Genomic DNA, 16,124 nt, shown 5'->3' with positions numbered 1-16,124 from the left:
TGGTCTCTGGTTCTAAAATAATAATGTCTCGTTTCATTGATGAAATACGAAATAATTTTGAAGAAAATAAAAAGTACATTTGTATACTTATATTATTTTTCGGTAAAAAGACTCGATATGTTTTTCATACGGCGTTTGTTCAAAATTGAAGTGTCACAGTATTTCTTTTACAATGGAAGAAACGACGAAACTTGTTAATAGACGCTTCCCGCCTTAAAACGAGCTCGGATACACCACTGCGTGATTTTTCAACGATCCATTGTACAATTAGACACACACCAGGCGAAATGTTTGATCGAAGTAAAGGAAACTTTAACCTCGTATCGAAAACAGCCTGGTACATCGTTAGGCAAATAAATCACGCGATAAGGTCCCGCGGAACATCGTTTCGATAACGATAAACCAGGCATTTAAGACGAGGGCTCGGAACATTGTTGATTCGCGATCGAACGACTCTCGTTTTCAAAGAATCGTTATATCGCGGGCATTTCTTTTTCTTTTTTTTTCGGACCCATCGACAAGAAAGTAGGTAGCCATTATGTTCGATTAGCATTGTGATTGTGTAACCGACGTGACGTGACTCCATTATAAAGTGTGCTCGCGCGTGTCGCATTATGTCAACGAAATACCGTTCAATATAATCGCCGGGTCCCTTTCTCTCTGTCTCTTTCCGTTCGTTGTCAGCGTGTCTCGACATTTGGCGCTCATTGACATTGAACTCGTGGATGCGCTTCACAACGAAGAGAGAGAGAGAGAGAGAGAGAGAGAAAGATATATAGAGAGACAGAAAAGAAAAGGAAACGCGACATAAAAGAATACACCGAGTGAAATTCCCGCGAACATTGTAGAAGCTCCTTCGGAGAATACTCGACGAGCTTTTGATGAAACAAACCGCCCCTAAAAAGTTATCTTCCGTGAGCGGTAGACAGGGTTGGAAAGTTCTCGTCTACGGGGGCCGGCAAACTATTTCGAAAGAATCGTTCCACGGAGCGTTCCCCCCGTTAACGCGTAACCGTGCCCGTTCTACTTTACCTCCGTGTAGAATTCCCGGTGAAATATTTTTGACAAGACACAAAAGCGAGCGCCGCGCAAGAGGCGTACGTAGCGCGTTGATAGTGTTGGTACGAGGAGAAACATCGGGAAGCGGCGCCTACGGTAGGATATATTCCGGTGGCTTGGTACCATCGGCGACGCTCGCCGTCATACAATTTATTGGTAAACTTTGCTAGCTTGTTAGAGGGTTACGTGCGCTGGGATAAGAAATATCTAGAATGGTATCCAGCTCTCCGCCAGGGGCCTACACCCTCCCTCCGTGAACCTCTCCCGGTTAGCTACGTTCGCTCGTTCCTGTTACCAAGATTCTTTGTCGATGTGTGCACCAACGCCCGGCACCGCCGCAGACAGTACCTGGAGCGGTAGCTAGCGGCATCAGCACCAACGGCAGAGGTAGCAGCCCTCTTGGCTGTAGGGTTAGAATACCAGGGTTGCCTCCATCGGGCCATTGGTCTGCACCACTGGCTTCGACGCTCTGCCAACCACCACCAGCCTTTCTGCCATCCTCTGTCTCTCGTTCCTCTCTTCGCGCGCTACCCAACCTTCTCTTGGCAGACTCTGCCAAGAATATGAATATTACACGCTGCCCTGCGGACACCCTGTACCGCTAACGGGGACACTCGATTCAGCGAAAGATCATCTCGAGGATCCGGTTCGGAGCTGCGAATATTTACGTTTTTTATTTGCCAGCGGCTTAACGAGCCTTTCGAATCCTCGCGTAGAACGCGATTATACCACTTGTCGCGTAGAAACGTGTCAGTTTTCCTTCGATGTTTCGAGTTTCTCCACTCCCACTTCTTCTTCTTCTTCTTTTTCTCTTTTCGACGATATTCTTTGCTGTTACTCGTTGCCTTTTCGTTTATTTCGAATTTCGTAGTCGTCACTGGGAATACCGTTCAGGTGCGAAGATTCATGCTCGTGAAATCGTTGAGCTTTTTCTTGGATTCTTGAAGGAACCTTACGAGCAAAATGTACAGTGCGAACGAATTTGAAGATTCCTACCACGCTTTTTACGATCCATTGGAAAATGTCCAAGGCTATCTTCATATTTGTTTTTGTACGAAGATATAAATTCACGAGCGAATCTACGAGCCGTTTCTCTCTTCACAATTTACGAATTTATAATTGATGTTTCAATATCAAAGAGAGGAGGATTCTTCTTCGGATATCAGAGTCCTTGTTAGAAAATTTGCTTCGCGTTAAAAATGTACGATTGTAAATAAACGATAAATTCAATTTCTCAAAATTTCTGCTTTGGACTATTCAACATCGTAAACGATTCGATAAGAAATTTAGGTTTAGAAGAAAATTAGGTTTAGGATTAAAACACTTATCAGGTTCGTTGTTTTATTCTTCGAAAGATGGTACTAACGTCTGATGAACGTGTGCAAAGTTTCGTGTAGATCGATTCGTTCGTATATTTGCAGTTGTTCAAAGTTGAACTGTCATAGTATTTTTTTACAATTGAGAAAACGTCAAATATTTATCGAACAACCTAGTACATCGATTTTACCGACAGTTCCTTTAGATTTTCGATAGAAGCACGGAAGATAAAAAATGAATTCAGAAATAACACAGTTATACACAGTTTTCGGACCGTTTGGATTGCCACTGTTTTCAAATTTCCCCGATTTCTACTTAACGTCGCTTAACAGGTTATTCTATTAGCAGCTGCAATGCGGCAGTATTTTGCGAGAGAAACGAAGCGCAGATATGCAGGACTATCATTGTGTATAACAGCTGCAAGAACGTATGCATGTATATACGGATCTATGTATAAATATAAATATGTACGGTCAAAGGGGATGGGAGAAGGGGTTGCAATTCCCTCAGAATTTCGCTGCCAACAGTCTGTGTGTGCTTTTATACCTATGTGCTTATTTCTGCTGTGTGCATTTATATATATATAAACGTAACGTAGAGAGGAAGATGGCTAAGGGGGAGAGGGGTAAGAGAGCAAGAGAAACAGTGCCGGGGACAACAATCATAACAATCTAGTTAAACGTTATAAGGATATCTCGCGCTAAGAGGCGTGCCAAGCGTTGCATAAAATCAAATTGTACGCCGAGCCGAGAAGTTATTGTCGTTTCTCATCCTCCGCTCAGTTTTCATCGCCGAAAATTCAGCGGAGGATCTTCTGTCTCTTAGAGCTTCTCTATTCTCCTGCTCCTTCGTCTTCTCCTTCTTCTTCGTTAGCCACGTTCTTCATTTCGCGGTCTCAACAATGTCTTTCAGAATTTTAGTTTCTTTATTCTTTTTCCTATTTATTTTCACATTCGTTCTGGGATTCGTTTGCAAAGTAATTGGAAAGTTTGACGAACAGCAGGGATGAAATATTGAAAAAATATCGAGGTACGAATTATTGAGTTTCTTTTCGTCGAGGTATCATTGATTTGGGAAGCTGTATGGGAGTTCAATTATTTTGGCTACCGATAAAGATTATAAATATTCCTCAGGTTTCGGCTAAAGAGAAAAATAATGCTGTGAAAACTAAAAAATGTACAAATTATTTCTGATGCTCGTAAGAAAGGCTCGTAAGAATATTTATTACAACGATCGGTAAAGTTTTCTCACATAATTGAAATAATTTGACTTTTTTATGGCCATTGTTTTCTTCGGGAGTTTACTGTCTATAAATTTCACGCAGTACTTTGGAAAATTATTCTACTTTTATGTGTCATTTAATTAAAACTTTGAATCTTAGTTTGAAAATTAAATACCGATACAAAAGTAATATATTCTACATACTGAATTAAAAATCCATGACTTTTTTAACAAACTTATATTATTAAGATTATACTTTTCATTGTAATCGACTTACACGATCTGCAACCGTTCCGTGACAATGTATTCCCTTTTATCGACGTTATATCACGATCAGTTTCAAAAGCTAATATTATCAATGGCGATATCTACTCCTCAACCGTGGACACTTAAGATGTTCGGTCGAATCGAATTCCATCCGTGATGGTATGCGCCGAACGAACAAGCGAGTTCATAATGAGACTTTCTATTCCGTCAACGATATCGGATAATTGCGTCCCTACTGTCGATCCTCGAAATAGGGTAATGGAGAACTCACGAAATCGGCTCGAGGGGTTAAATTGAAATTGAAATCACTCGAAATTACTTGCAGTCTCGAGGACTCTCGAGAAGGTTGATACCCTTCTGCCCTTGGAATCGAATATTACTTTCGACGTTCGAAACAATCCGATTCGGTACGCGCACTCGTACACAATCGATCAGCCCACGATGCAAGAAAACAATTTTTTCGACGCTACGTCGTACCAATACACCGTACTTATTTTAGCTCACTGTACTATCGTTTATTAATCTACTCCATTGAGTCGCTCGAGATCGGATCGCGAGAGTGTAGATATTTGTCAAAGTAGCGTCGCATCTCGGTGAGTCTGGTCCCTTGCGGGTAGTCATCGTTAAATAACGTTAAATATTGTTGTATATACTGTGACGTTTAGAATGGAATGCTCGACGCTCCTTGACATCCTTTCTATACTTCGTGTTATCCTTGTTATGATTTACATTGACTTCACGATAACGGGAGTTGTTCAGCCTCTCGCTGTTTTCTTTCTCCATGTGAATTAGTCACAGTATACCAGGTTGCTTTTATCGAACGAGAAAACTTATCGAACAATCTATTAGATTCAACTATTTGTTAGGATGGAACGGAAACGTTGTATGAAAGTTTACAAAAAGATTCACAAATTATTTTAAAGTTCCGTCACTCGTGAGTCCTTTAAAAAAACTATTGTAAATTTAGAACGCTGGACACCAGTTACCAATAAAACTCGTACATCGAAATATACCCCATCGATACTCCTTAACGAGATCTCTGATCCTAGTGTACACAAAGTGTACGATTAATTTTCTCCAAGTTTCCATATTTCTCTCGATGGAACGAATTCCCATACAGTAGCGTCATTGTAGCGACAAAGGAAAAAAAAACCGCTCTGAACAATGCGAACGCGACTGGACAATGTCTCAGCACGTAGTCTCGAGGTCGATAGAAAGGAAACGCGTACTAGTTACAGTAACCAGATTTCTCGTAGGGAAGAAACGCGACGAAGAACTTTGCTGAGCGATCGGCACGGTCGTTCATCGAAGCTGTTCATCGACCGGATCTTCGCAGTGGGGTATCAAAGAGATGCTAGATACGGTGCTGAAAACGTCGAGAAAGGGGTCGGTTGGTGCTCGGTCTCTTAATTATAAAGCCCACCGGTGATAATTGTCGTGTAGTTGGACCAACATTGTGACTGCATGTTTTCCCGCCACGCCCATCTCGGTGTTCGTCCCAGCGGGCGAATCTTTTCTTCGTGTTTGCGCTGCCGTGGGACCGTGGCTCCTTGGATCTTTATTAACCGTACTGGAATCGAGATTCCTGGATCGAGTCTGCACGGAACTCTACCACCGATCTTCGTCGAACTTCGCGTGGGAACACACTGAGTAACGAGAGACAATTCGAACGACTCGTTATTTTTAACGACGTGCAATGTCCTTAACCCTTTCAGGACTCTCGATGTATATACAATACGTCATATGTGCTTACTCGACGACTTAATACTAACGGTTCTATGGTTATACCGATCTTGAGTTCTATTTATTTTATCGATACGCTTATACGGTGTATAGTAGCTTGTTCGATAAGTTTTGTCGTTTTTTCCATTGTATAAAAATGGAATAACACTTCGACTTTGGACAATTGTAAACGAGTCGAGAGATCTACGTGAAACTTCACACATCCTCGTCAAACAGTAGTACAATCTTTAAAAAAATAAAAGGAGAAAATTTTTTTTCAAAAATAATTTGCAAAAATGTAAGTAGTAGCTTCTGGACACGAGACAAGGTTAATTCCCGGCACCTTCTATCGAAGGTGTCACTCCGAGGTAAAATAGATCGAAATTTGAGACACGTGGTAAGCTTTCACGGATTATTCGGCACGATCGATCGTGGATAATTTAAAAACTACCCCGTCGTGGTTGCTGGAAAAGCGACGGAGAGAAATAAAAGCGAGACGGCAGGTAGGGGTGGAGGAACGAGCAGAGATTCTTCTCTTTTCGTCGAAATTCGATAGCCAAAATATTGAATTTCCGTCGAAAAGGGAGGATGGACGTGTTTCCATCGAAATCGGGGATGCAAGTCTTCGCGAGAAAGAGGGTGACTCTTTTCACCTCTCCTACTCTACCTTTATACCTCACACGCGACCCTCTTCTTGGTTTTCGTAGGGTGGCACGAGGGTGAGCGACAAGAACCACCAGTTCCCTTCGAATTACCCGAGAAATCCCGCGGCGAGACTCGATTCTAATCGATCCTTTGATTCCGCACCGTTTTAACTCTGCCCCGCGGGCATCTCTTAACGAAGACGTTGCCCTTCCGTTTCCCTACGACGATGTGTCGCATTTCTTCCTCAAAGGTTTCCTCTTTTGTGCCGATTATCGCTCGCTGTGGGAATTCCGGCTATTTCGTGCTCGTAGAGGAATCTCGAGCGTAAAATACATTTATCGGTGAATTTATAAGAACGCTGATAACCAACAAACCAAGATAAATTCTCGCAATGTTTGTACCGAACTGATGCTTGGCTATTTCAACGAGGGACTGACAAAGAAAACGTGAAAGGAAGGGGGAACGAATTTACAATGATTCTATCCAAGTGTCGGTCCGCAGCTTTGAGAAAGTATTGGTAAGTACCTTGTCTCGTGAACCACTGTCGAGGGCGACATTGAAGGTGAGACCGAAAAGTAGGGAAACGTTTGAAATCTACGGTATTTCCGGAACGCAGCGGGGTCACTCGACGTGGCCCATTGAGAGTTGACCAAACGCCACAATGTAATTCAGTCCAGGGTCATCGTATAACGTGCTAACGTGCGCTAATGCGCCCTTAACGAACCCCTTAATCCAATTTCGTGCAAAGTAACGAAATTATGTGGCAGCGAACCGGAAGCTGCGGCCAGCTTCCCGGCTACGTTCTCTCCTTCTCCCACTTGGAGCGCTCCTCGTTCACGTCCGACGTATCGAGGCTAACAATCACTGCTCTCTTTCGTGTTTTGCACATCTAAACCCTCCTCGTTGATTCGAATCGTTTCCATCGCGAATCTTTCGATAAATTACAGACACGGTATCGAACGAAACGAGAAAAATACCATTTCGGGAATGATAAATCGTATCTACATTCGTTACTATAATAATGGAGAGTTCGTTAACGCTAACGGGTTCGAAGAAACGTGCTGTTGTTGCGAGCACATCGAAGTATCGAACAATGCTCGAAACATTAAACAGCTGTTGTTGAATCGTGGTTCGAATATTTGAAGAAACGAAAATTATCAGTAACATCTTCCGAGATAAAGCCTTACAACAGAGGCTGCCAACATGGATCTGTTTAACAGTCATGGGGTTCGACCATATGTGCTCCACGGTGCCACCAAGGAGGATTATCATCGGGGAGATCCGCTATCTCGGTGGCACGCGTTTCTACGTGGAACCTCTTGCCTCTTCCCTTCGTTTCTCTTTCTCTTGCTCGCACGGCCGTCTGTCTTTCTTTATGGTCGGCTCGTGATAATAGAGATGTCATTCTGTCTCTGCTTTGACAACCCCATAACACGGCCGTTCGCGTAGCTTGTCTGAAACGTGGCACCGTGTTCCCTAGGGATCTTCGAAAACTGTCGTTGCGTGCCGCGGTTTTGCACTTCGTATCTTGCCCTTTAACCGCGATGTTCTCTCGTTCGACTCGAACAATGAGCTTCCACCGCAAAAGAAACGATTATTCGTGTATTTCTGTACTTACGTACAATTTCACGATGATTTCGTGCGATAAGATTGCCACGCAGTCGCTTCCAAGAAGATTGCACTTGTATCGTGCACGCACGATTAATATTATCGAAGCAGTAATATTGTGTCGATAATATTAAGAAGTGGTAAACACACGGCTCGATACTATCGAGAAAGAATTTCCGATTTTTCTAAAGTTATAAGAACTCTCCACAAATAAATGTGACAATCTTGAATTCAAGATTTTCCAAAAATTAATATGTACATTCTAAAGTTCCGGATTAAATTTTAATAAACGTTAGGTTTCGGTAGTAGCATTTTAACTGCACCTCCTATATTATTTCTTGTCTTATTTGCTATTATATTAACACATCCGTTATATTTACACTCGAGTAAGAAAAACATTCGACAAGTAGATAAAGCAGGCAAACTAATGCGCGTTCTCTCTATCAAGAAGTATAACTCTTACGCGTATATTGCACATGCACAATTGCATCGAACGCAGTTGCACGCGTCTCGAAGATCCCGAGCTTGAAAGTTTTTCGATCGCGTTCAATGCGGCGCAAACGACACGGTGTTTCTCTGTTCGCTGCTGATATTGTAAATATTGCACTATTCGAAATCTGTAGGTCGCAGGGACGGCTATAACATACGATCATTTGTGCGAGTTAATGCGATGATCGGGATGACCGACACGCGCAGCCAAGTATTTAAGATCGTAGGATAAGCGAGTCACGTGCCGGCAGGATCCATGGGATATTTATTGAGAGCTCCCTCTCTTTCGCCCTCCGTCGCCTCGACGATGTATTGCTTTTTAAAGGACTTTAAAAGCCGCCTTATCGGATCCTCGACACTCGACGATGAATCGTCACACGATGCTCCCGGTATTACTCGAATTCGGCCACTTTTCCTTTCTGCTGGACCGAGCAATCGTCAAAGTAATCGAGTGCTCTTCTCCCGCCATTTCGTTCCTTGCGGTCAGGGTAACCTCCTTCGTCAGTTTATTCGCTGTTTCTGTGCACTATTACATCTCCCCGCTAGTTTTTGTTCCCCACGATTTGTAACTACCTGTGAAGATACTTTTGAAAGTGTAGGGAGTTTCAAAAATAACACGATCACATTCGGTGTTTGTAATTATATTTTTTCTCATTTTACGTTTCGTTATTGTGCGTATTGTAAATTGAGAGAAGCGATAAAGACGAAACGACTAGAAATAATCTTACATAATTCAGGGGTACACGCACATGTACTTACATTTAATTTTTAAATTATTTTAATCAATGCCACATCTTTGTAAAAATACTGGGCTTTCGTGCAAAAGATCAACGGGTTATTAACTAAAAAGACACTCGGAAAATTTCAATCTCCCCGTGGCGGTTGGCGAACGAATGCAAACGACACGACATTTCGGAAACTTGGCGCATAAATATAAAACCAACACCCGTATCGCGGTAGCAACGTGCGTACACATATGCAACGGACGATATTACAAAATTATCGGTACGTCAATGTTATCGGTGCCAGGGCTGCAGAGCACGTAGATACACGAAGCGATACGCTCGGTTGGTATAATAGAGCCGATCGCTCCGGGCCCCTACGTGAAATGCAAGTTCCCCATAGAATAGATTTCCCCCGTGCAGGTCTCCGGTGTCCGAGATAATGCGATAACGAGGTTTACTACACGACTACCGTCACTGTGCGTATATTTGCTGGCGATCGATCGATGCCACTGTCCGCTGCAAATAAATCGCCCGACCGGCAAAAACTCTCTGTCCAATCGCGCACGAACTCGCGCAACCTATTCCAGCCGATAGCGTGAAATTCCGATCGAAGGTGAGAACATTATCGCGCTCGTTCAGAATTTCACGAATACGCGAATTATAGTTCGCGAGCTGGATGAAATTCGAAGACGGTGGAACGAGAGATCGAGTACAACGGCTGAACAATGATAAGACCGGCGAGAATTTTCGTCCAAGTTTCGGCGTCGAGTCGAGGACGAAGGGTGGGACGAAGTTGTCGCAATTCTGAACACCGGAGGAACTTCCGAGGTGACCACTGACCTCGTGTATTTCTATCGGGTTGTTAGGAAAGTCATTTCGTTTTCCAAAATGGAGAATATATAATTTATACAAAGTGTTTACACGCTCTAAAAAAATCGTGTTTTATTTTTACCAAAAAAAAACGAAATAACTCGAGGAACAACCCGATATATTGCAGTTGTCGCTTATTTCGTTTTAGTTACTGTTAAAACCCATTCTTTCTGCCTAGAATTCTATTTCCAATTTTCCCTCGTAAATTAAAAGAATCGGAAGAATTCCAGTGCATTAGTTGCACTCTCCGGTGCAACGAGTTACCAGCTTGTTCAATAAGTTTCGCCTTTCGATAAAACTTATCATCGAAGAACCTATTAAATCGGTGCTAAGAGAACACCGAAGTATTCGTAAGGAGCCATCCAGGGTTAATAACGACTCGATTGCCGGCACCGTCTGCGAAACGCCCTTTTCCATTGCACGTTCCTGAGAACGTTTGACTTCGCGGGCTGATTGTAGGGTGAATTTCTCGGGAGTTTGCTGCATTGTCGCCGAAGAATAAGGGGGGAGGCGCTGCGGCCGCGAGGGGTGCCAGTTATTTTTTTTTCCATCCTCCTTGGACCCCTCTACGGTCCCCGAGGCCCGGTCCTTCCTGAGAAGATTTCAAATTACAGGCTCGAGAAACGGCGCCCCCGTTGAGGCTCGCCCCCCCGTGGGGGGCATCACGAAAACTTGCACGAGACACCCTGCCACGACGTCACGGCGCACCGATTTTTTGTTCGGTGCTTTTCTCTTGCTATATCTTCCGCTCCACTTGCCGATATTATCGACATGACCACCCGATCGTGGGTACGCGTCGCGAATACGTTTCTAACAACGATCGCCGCCAATAACGACCTCTTTTCACGCGCGATCGTAAGTATTCGATATTTTTTACCCCCGCTCTTTCTCTTTTTCTTTTTTTAGACGTTCACCGATTGCGAATCGGTCCATCGTTAGGGATTCCTTCGATTTTAACGCGAAACTGGTAATAATTTATTTTCTCTTTAACAGTTCGCCATTTGTACACTCTTCGTGGACAGTGTAACTTTATCCTTAATCAGGGACAATTTTTTTTGCACTAACACGGACGTGGAGTTTTTTAAAAATATTGTTATCATATATTTCTTAGATTAATACGTTGATTGTTATGTAGAAACGAGATATTACGTGTTTTGGAAACTTTTAACTTTGGAAACGTACAAAATTGCAAAGGAAAGAAAACGTGTCTTTAAATGTGTATTAAGGTATGTATCCTGTGCCCACTAAAAGTCCTCAGTTATGAGTCCACGAGGGTTAAACTTTCATAATTCCGGTAATATGGAAATTGATAACATCGAGTCGAGGCATTCAAAGTGGACGTAAAAAGTGGCAACCGGAAGGGTTGCAGAGGAGTTCAATGCCAAATTCCAGTGTGGACTCGTTAAAGAGGGTGTTTAAAGGGGAGGAACTTTCTTTGTGCATAAACTATAAAGATAGTCGCGCGGTAGTAAGGTAGAAAGACGAAGACACGTATTATTAACCGGGCGAGGAACGGCAATAGCACGCGACACATCGGCTCGGGGACCAAGGCGAGACGATGGCGACGAGCAGTCGAGTGAAAATCACAGCAGGGGACCAGACACGCGTGTCCCTTTGACGACGATCTCGCACAGAGGGATGATCCTTTCATCTCGCCGACAACATCTTCAGATCCGTCCTTATGGTTCGCTTCGCGAATACTTTCATTTGTATGCTCGGGGAGGAAAGTTTCTCCCCGTCTACACTCGATGGTCAGTTTTTCGCCAGGGATTAAGTGGAATTTACTACACTTTAACGCTTCGTACACGATACGTTTGTAGCTACTCGCCTTTTTCGACTTTATTTTCAACCTTGAGATTTACGGATAGATTTATTCACGTATGGATAGCAGTGGTATTTATGGATAAATTTATTCACGTATGGACAGCAGTAGTATTTAGGGATAGATTTATTCACGTATGGATAGCAGTGGTATTTAGGGATAGATTTATTCACATATGGATAGCAGTGGTATGTATGGATAGATTTATTCCCGTATGAATAGCAGTAGTATTTATGGATAGATTTATTCCCGTATGGATAGCAGTAGTATTTATGGATAGATTTATTCACGTATGGATAGCAGTAGTATTTATGCATAGATTTATTCAGGTATGGATAGCAGTGGTATTTAGGGATAGATTTATTCACATATGAATAGCAGTAGTATTTATGGATAGATTTATTCACGTATGGATAGCAGTAGTATTTATGGATAGATTTATTCACGTAAAGCTTAATACACAGTAAAAGTTTCATTATACAACGTTTATTCATTTATTCGCGTTGCGACCGCTGGTTTGCCATTTAGTCCTGTTTCGTGCTCGCGTACATCCGCCTCGATACTTGCGTAACGCGGACGTTGAATAAAAAAAGTGAACGAATATATGTAAATGAAACAGAATCGCGGAGCGTTGCCTTCGTCGGAGCAGATCTATCCGCGGCTGCGGTTCGATATGTCCATACGAATAATGCGCATCTGAAAGCGTACGGGTAAATTTTAACGGAAACGCTCTGTACAACAGGATTATGCGGTAACGTTAATCCTATTCGTATTGTTTTTTCCGGTAGATTGTGCCCGAATGAGCTGCATTTGCAGCTCGTAAAAATTACTTTACTCGAGGGGTGGAACGAGAGGTAGGTGGAGCTCCCGTTTTTCTCCTTAAAAGGGTGGAAAAAGGAGGAAAGAATTGAAACAGAGAGACAGATGGATAGAGATATGGGAGGGGCGGTAGAGAGAAATATATATATATATATATACATAGAGAGAGAAAGAGAGAGAGAAAGAGAGAGAGAGAGAGAGAGAGAGAGAGAGAGAGAGAGAGAGAGAGAGAGAGAGAGAGAAAGAGTGGGTGGTCGTTTGGCAGACACAAGCCTGCGTGTGCGTGAGGCGTTTTTAATGCGTGTTACCCGGCGGAACCGCAATCCGCTTTTGCGGCGAGAGTCGCTGCCGCCCGCAGCCCACTGGTTGCCAGTTTCCGGTAACGCGCTTTGGCGCAAACTGGCAGGCACGCCTGATTTCGAAATTGCAAAACATTTTCACACTCTTATGGTTCCAACGCCACCGCAGTCCCTGTGTTTCTCTGCCTCTTTACTCTCCGCCCATTTTTTTTTGTTCCTTTTTTTTTCCCCCTTCTTTTTTTTTTTATTTTTTCGTTTCCGCTTGTATACTCGTAATTCCCGCGGGTCTGACGCTCTCTGTCAAAGCCTCCGCGAGACAAAACGCGCCGTCACGGCTGAATTCGGTGAACGACATTTTGATGGGACGAGAGAAACGATCGAGAGAAGTCGGTGTTCAACCATCTTTTCACCGAACTTCGATTCCCGCGTTCACTTCGCCGTTTAATTCGGTTTCGGTTATCTTCGAAAGCTCGGTGCGTCGTGGATTTCGCTCTGAGTTTCGTCGATAACTACAATTATCTTAGAAATAACGTAACCTTCAGATTTATGGATAGCGGTAGTTATTCGTAATGTATTTTGTACTGGGAGTTGTCTTTTGAAGTATCAGAACCTTGAAATTCATGGATAGCTGTACTTCGAAATGTATTTCACTGTACGTGTCATCGATTGTGTACGTCTTCGAATTGACGCACACTGGCACTTTAATTTTAACGAAATATCGAGTAAGGAATATATTATCGATGTCGAAAATGCGTTGTCCTTATTTTGTAGAAAAATGTAGCAAACGAATTTGTCGAGTAGAACGATTGGAAATATTAAAGAATAATTTATTTTTTATAAACGTACCGATCTTTTCGAGATGAATGATAATGTATCGGTTAGTATTTAAAATATACAGCTCACGGTCGATCGACTGTTAATATTAATTAATGGAAATGCAATAAATTAAAGGTTGAAACGTTCATCCGATTACGTTATATATACGTATATACGTCGCCTGTCGTTTTAAAAACAATTACTATGACAAATATAGTTCAAACAAGCATAGTTTGATTCGTTATAAACGTTTCAACCTTTAATTTATTCTTATCAAATATTAACAGTCGATTAATCGTAAAGTAGTCGTAAGTATTCTTGATAAAATTGTATTTATTTGATTTATTATCAAATTCATTAATGATTTTAACGAATAGAACACTGCGAGTTATTTAATGCCACACGAATAGATGGCTTTCAATAAGGTAGAATAATAGATATATCATTTAAATAAATTATATTTTAAAGTGTCATGTTTAATAACAAACACTATTGGTTTTTAAACAATGATACATTAATTTTGTGGTAGAGATGAATTATTTTCAAAAACAAAATTCTCTCCAAAAGAATGAAAACATCCCTTTGTTTATTTAATTCTCAGTTTCGTTTCATCGTGGCACAGAATACAACTTTATCTAGTTAAAAATATAAAATAGAATTAAAAGTTGCCCCAAAGTTCCATTGTAAAATGTTTAAATTAAATTTTCTATACCGTTTGAACTCCCATCGTTTAATTTATTTTGTTCGTCTTTTGCTTTTTGCAAACCATGTGAACCGTTGGTAGAGATTAAAAATACAAAGCGAAGGTAAACCGGAACTCGCCCCGGCTTATTCCGATGTAATTGTTAATAACGATACGTCGCTGGAAGATGAACAATTTTTCAGACAAACGGCAAACTATACGAGGCATCGGTGCAACGTTCAATTTCGTGATTGTCGTTTCGAGGGTCAACGGTACGTTGATTTCTTGTTTAATTGTTAAGCGTTTAACGAAATTCGGCTCGCGGCGACAAGAGGCGGAGAAACGGAGCGTTAGAGGGTTGTGTCATTAAATTATTCCGGAACGTGAGCCCAACGGGTGTCCACGATCAGTTTCTGTGTGTAATTCGACAGAAGAATAACCTGGAACATCTGACATAGTTCACGACTTTTAATCCTGCCCGATGGCGTCGAATTAGATTGTACATTTACCATTTCACCATTGCTACGTTCGAGTACTCGTTATTCACTATTTCACAGTTTTACCATTGATGTTAATAGTTTAGGAATGTAACTCGTTCGTACATTCACAGTTCTTCAAAGTTCAAGTGTCGCGGTATATTTTTTCCAATGAAAAAAAAACCCGACAAAACTTATCGAACAACCCAATAGACAAGGCACGAGTCGACTCCTGTGGCCTTTATTTTTCACCGATAAGTACGGATTAGATCCCAATAGGGCAGAAAATTTTCTTCGCTGGGTAATTCCTCGAATGTAGAAAATTCCCAAACACGCTTAACACCTGCCGAGGCGAGCATTTGAATCACTGATCAATTATTCCACAGTGAGAAGAAAATCTGTCACGAGCCGGCGGGTAGCCAGCCGAGAAGAAAGGGGGCAGCTTGGTTATCATCTGAATTCCTTTCATCCCCTCGTTCGAGACTCCGATCGGCTCACGATGAATCGGCTCGATTTTTACAGTGGCGCGTGCAAAATTTCCAAGTACCCTCCAGGACGTCGGAATTGACCAGAAGAACGCGATTCGAGTCAGTGACTCCGAAAAACGATCCTTCAGCGGGCAACGAGAGAGCGCGGGCGCCCGGGCGCCCGGGAGAGCACGCATGCGCGCGAGCCATAGAGCGAGCGAGCGAACGAGCGAACGAGCGACCGTGTCGGCAAACAGAATCGCTCGGTGGAACGGCATCGAGCCCCGGGGTTGCCGTGCTCTTCGTGGCCGCTGAACATGTTGCCCCTGGAGGCTCGTTGCCCGCAAAAACGTCAGTAGCAAGAAATTGGAACGATTTTTCGAACGGTCCCGCCGTTTAACCGACGGTTTTACGCCCGCTGTTGCGCCATTTCCGTTTTCATTTCCATCTCCGCGAACCTCGATTCCCGATAAACGCCTCGCGCCAAAAATCTATTCCTGCGTAGACCGGTTTTGCACCACCACCGACCGTGCGGAAAACTGCATAAAACTGCGCCGGGATAATTCGTTGAACAACGACGTTTCGAGGATCGGAATCGTTTCGGGGTCCGATGTCATGTTACCTCGATGGGTCCTATTCTTTCCTCGATCGTCTCGCGAAAGGAAGGTTTTCTTATTATTGAAAATATATTTGCTTGAGTGTATTCTTTATTTGTTTACTCGTCGATGGATCGTTGTGTTACACAGATGGCGATCGGTAGAGACAAATTCGTGTCAATAGTCGCGTAACACTTTCTAAATGTAATACAAAAAAAGTACAT

The sequence above is a fragment of the Ptiloglossa arizonensis genome, chromosome 13 (assembly GCF_051014685.1).
Source record: "Ptiloglossa arizonensis isolate GNS036 chromosome 13, iyPtiAriz1_principal, whole genome shotgun sequence".
In the NCBI taxonomy this organism is placed as follows: Eukaryota; Metazoa; Arthropoda; class Insecta; order Hymenoptera; family Colletidae; genus Ptiloglossa; species Ptiloglossa arizonensis.
Note: the sequence above shows the minus strand (reverse complement) of the source record.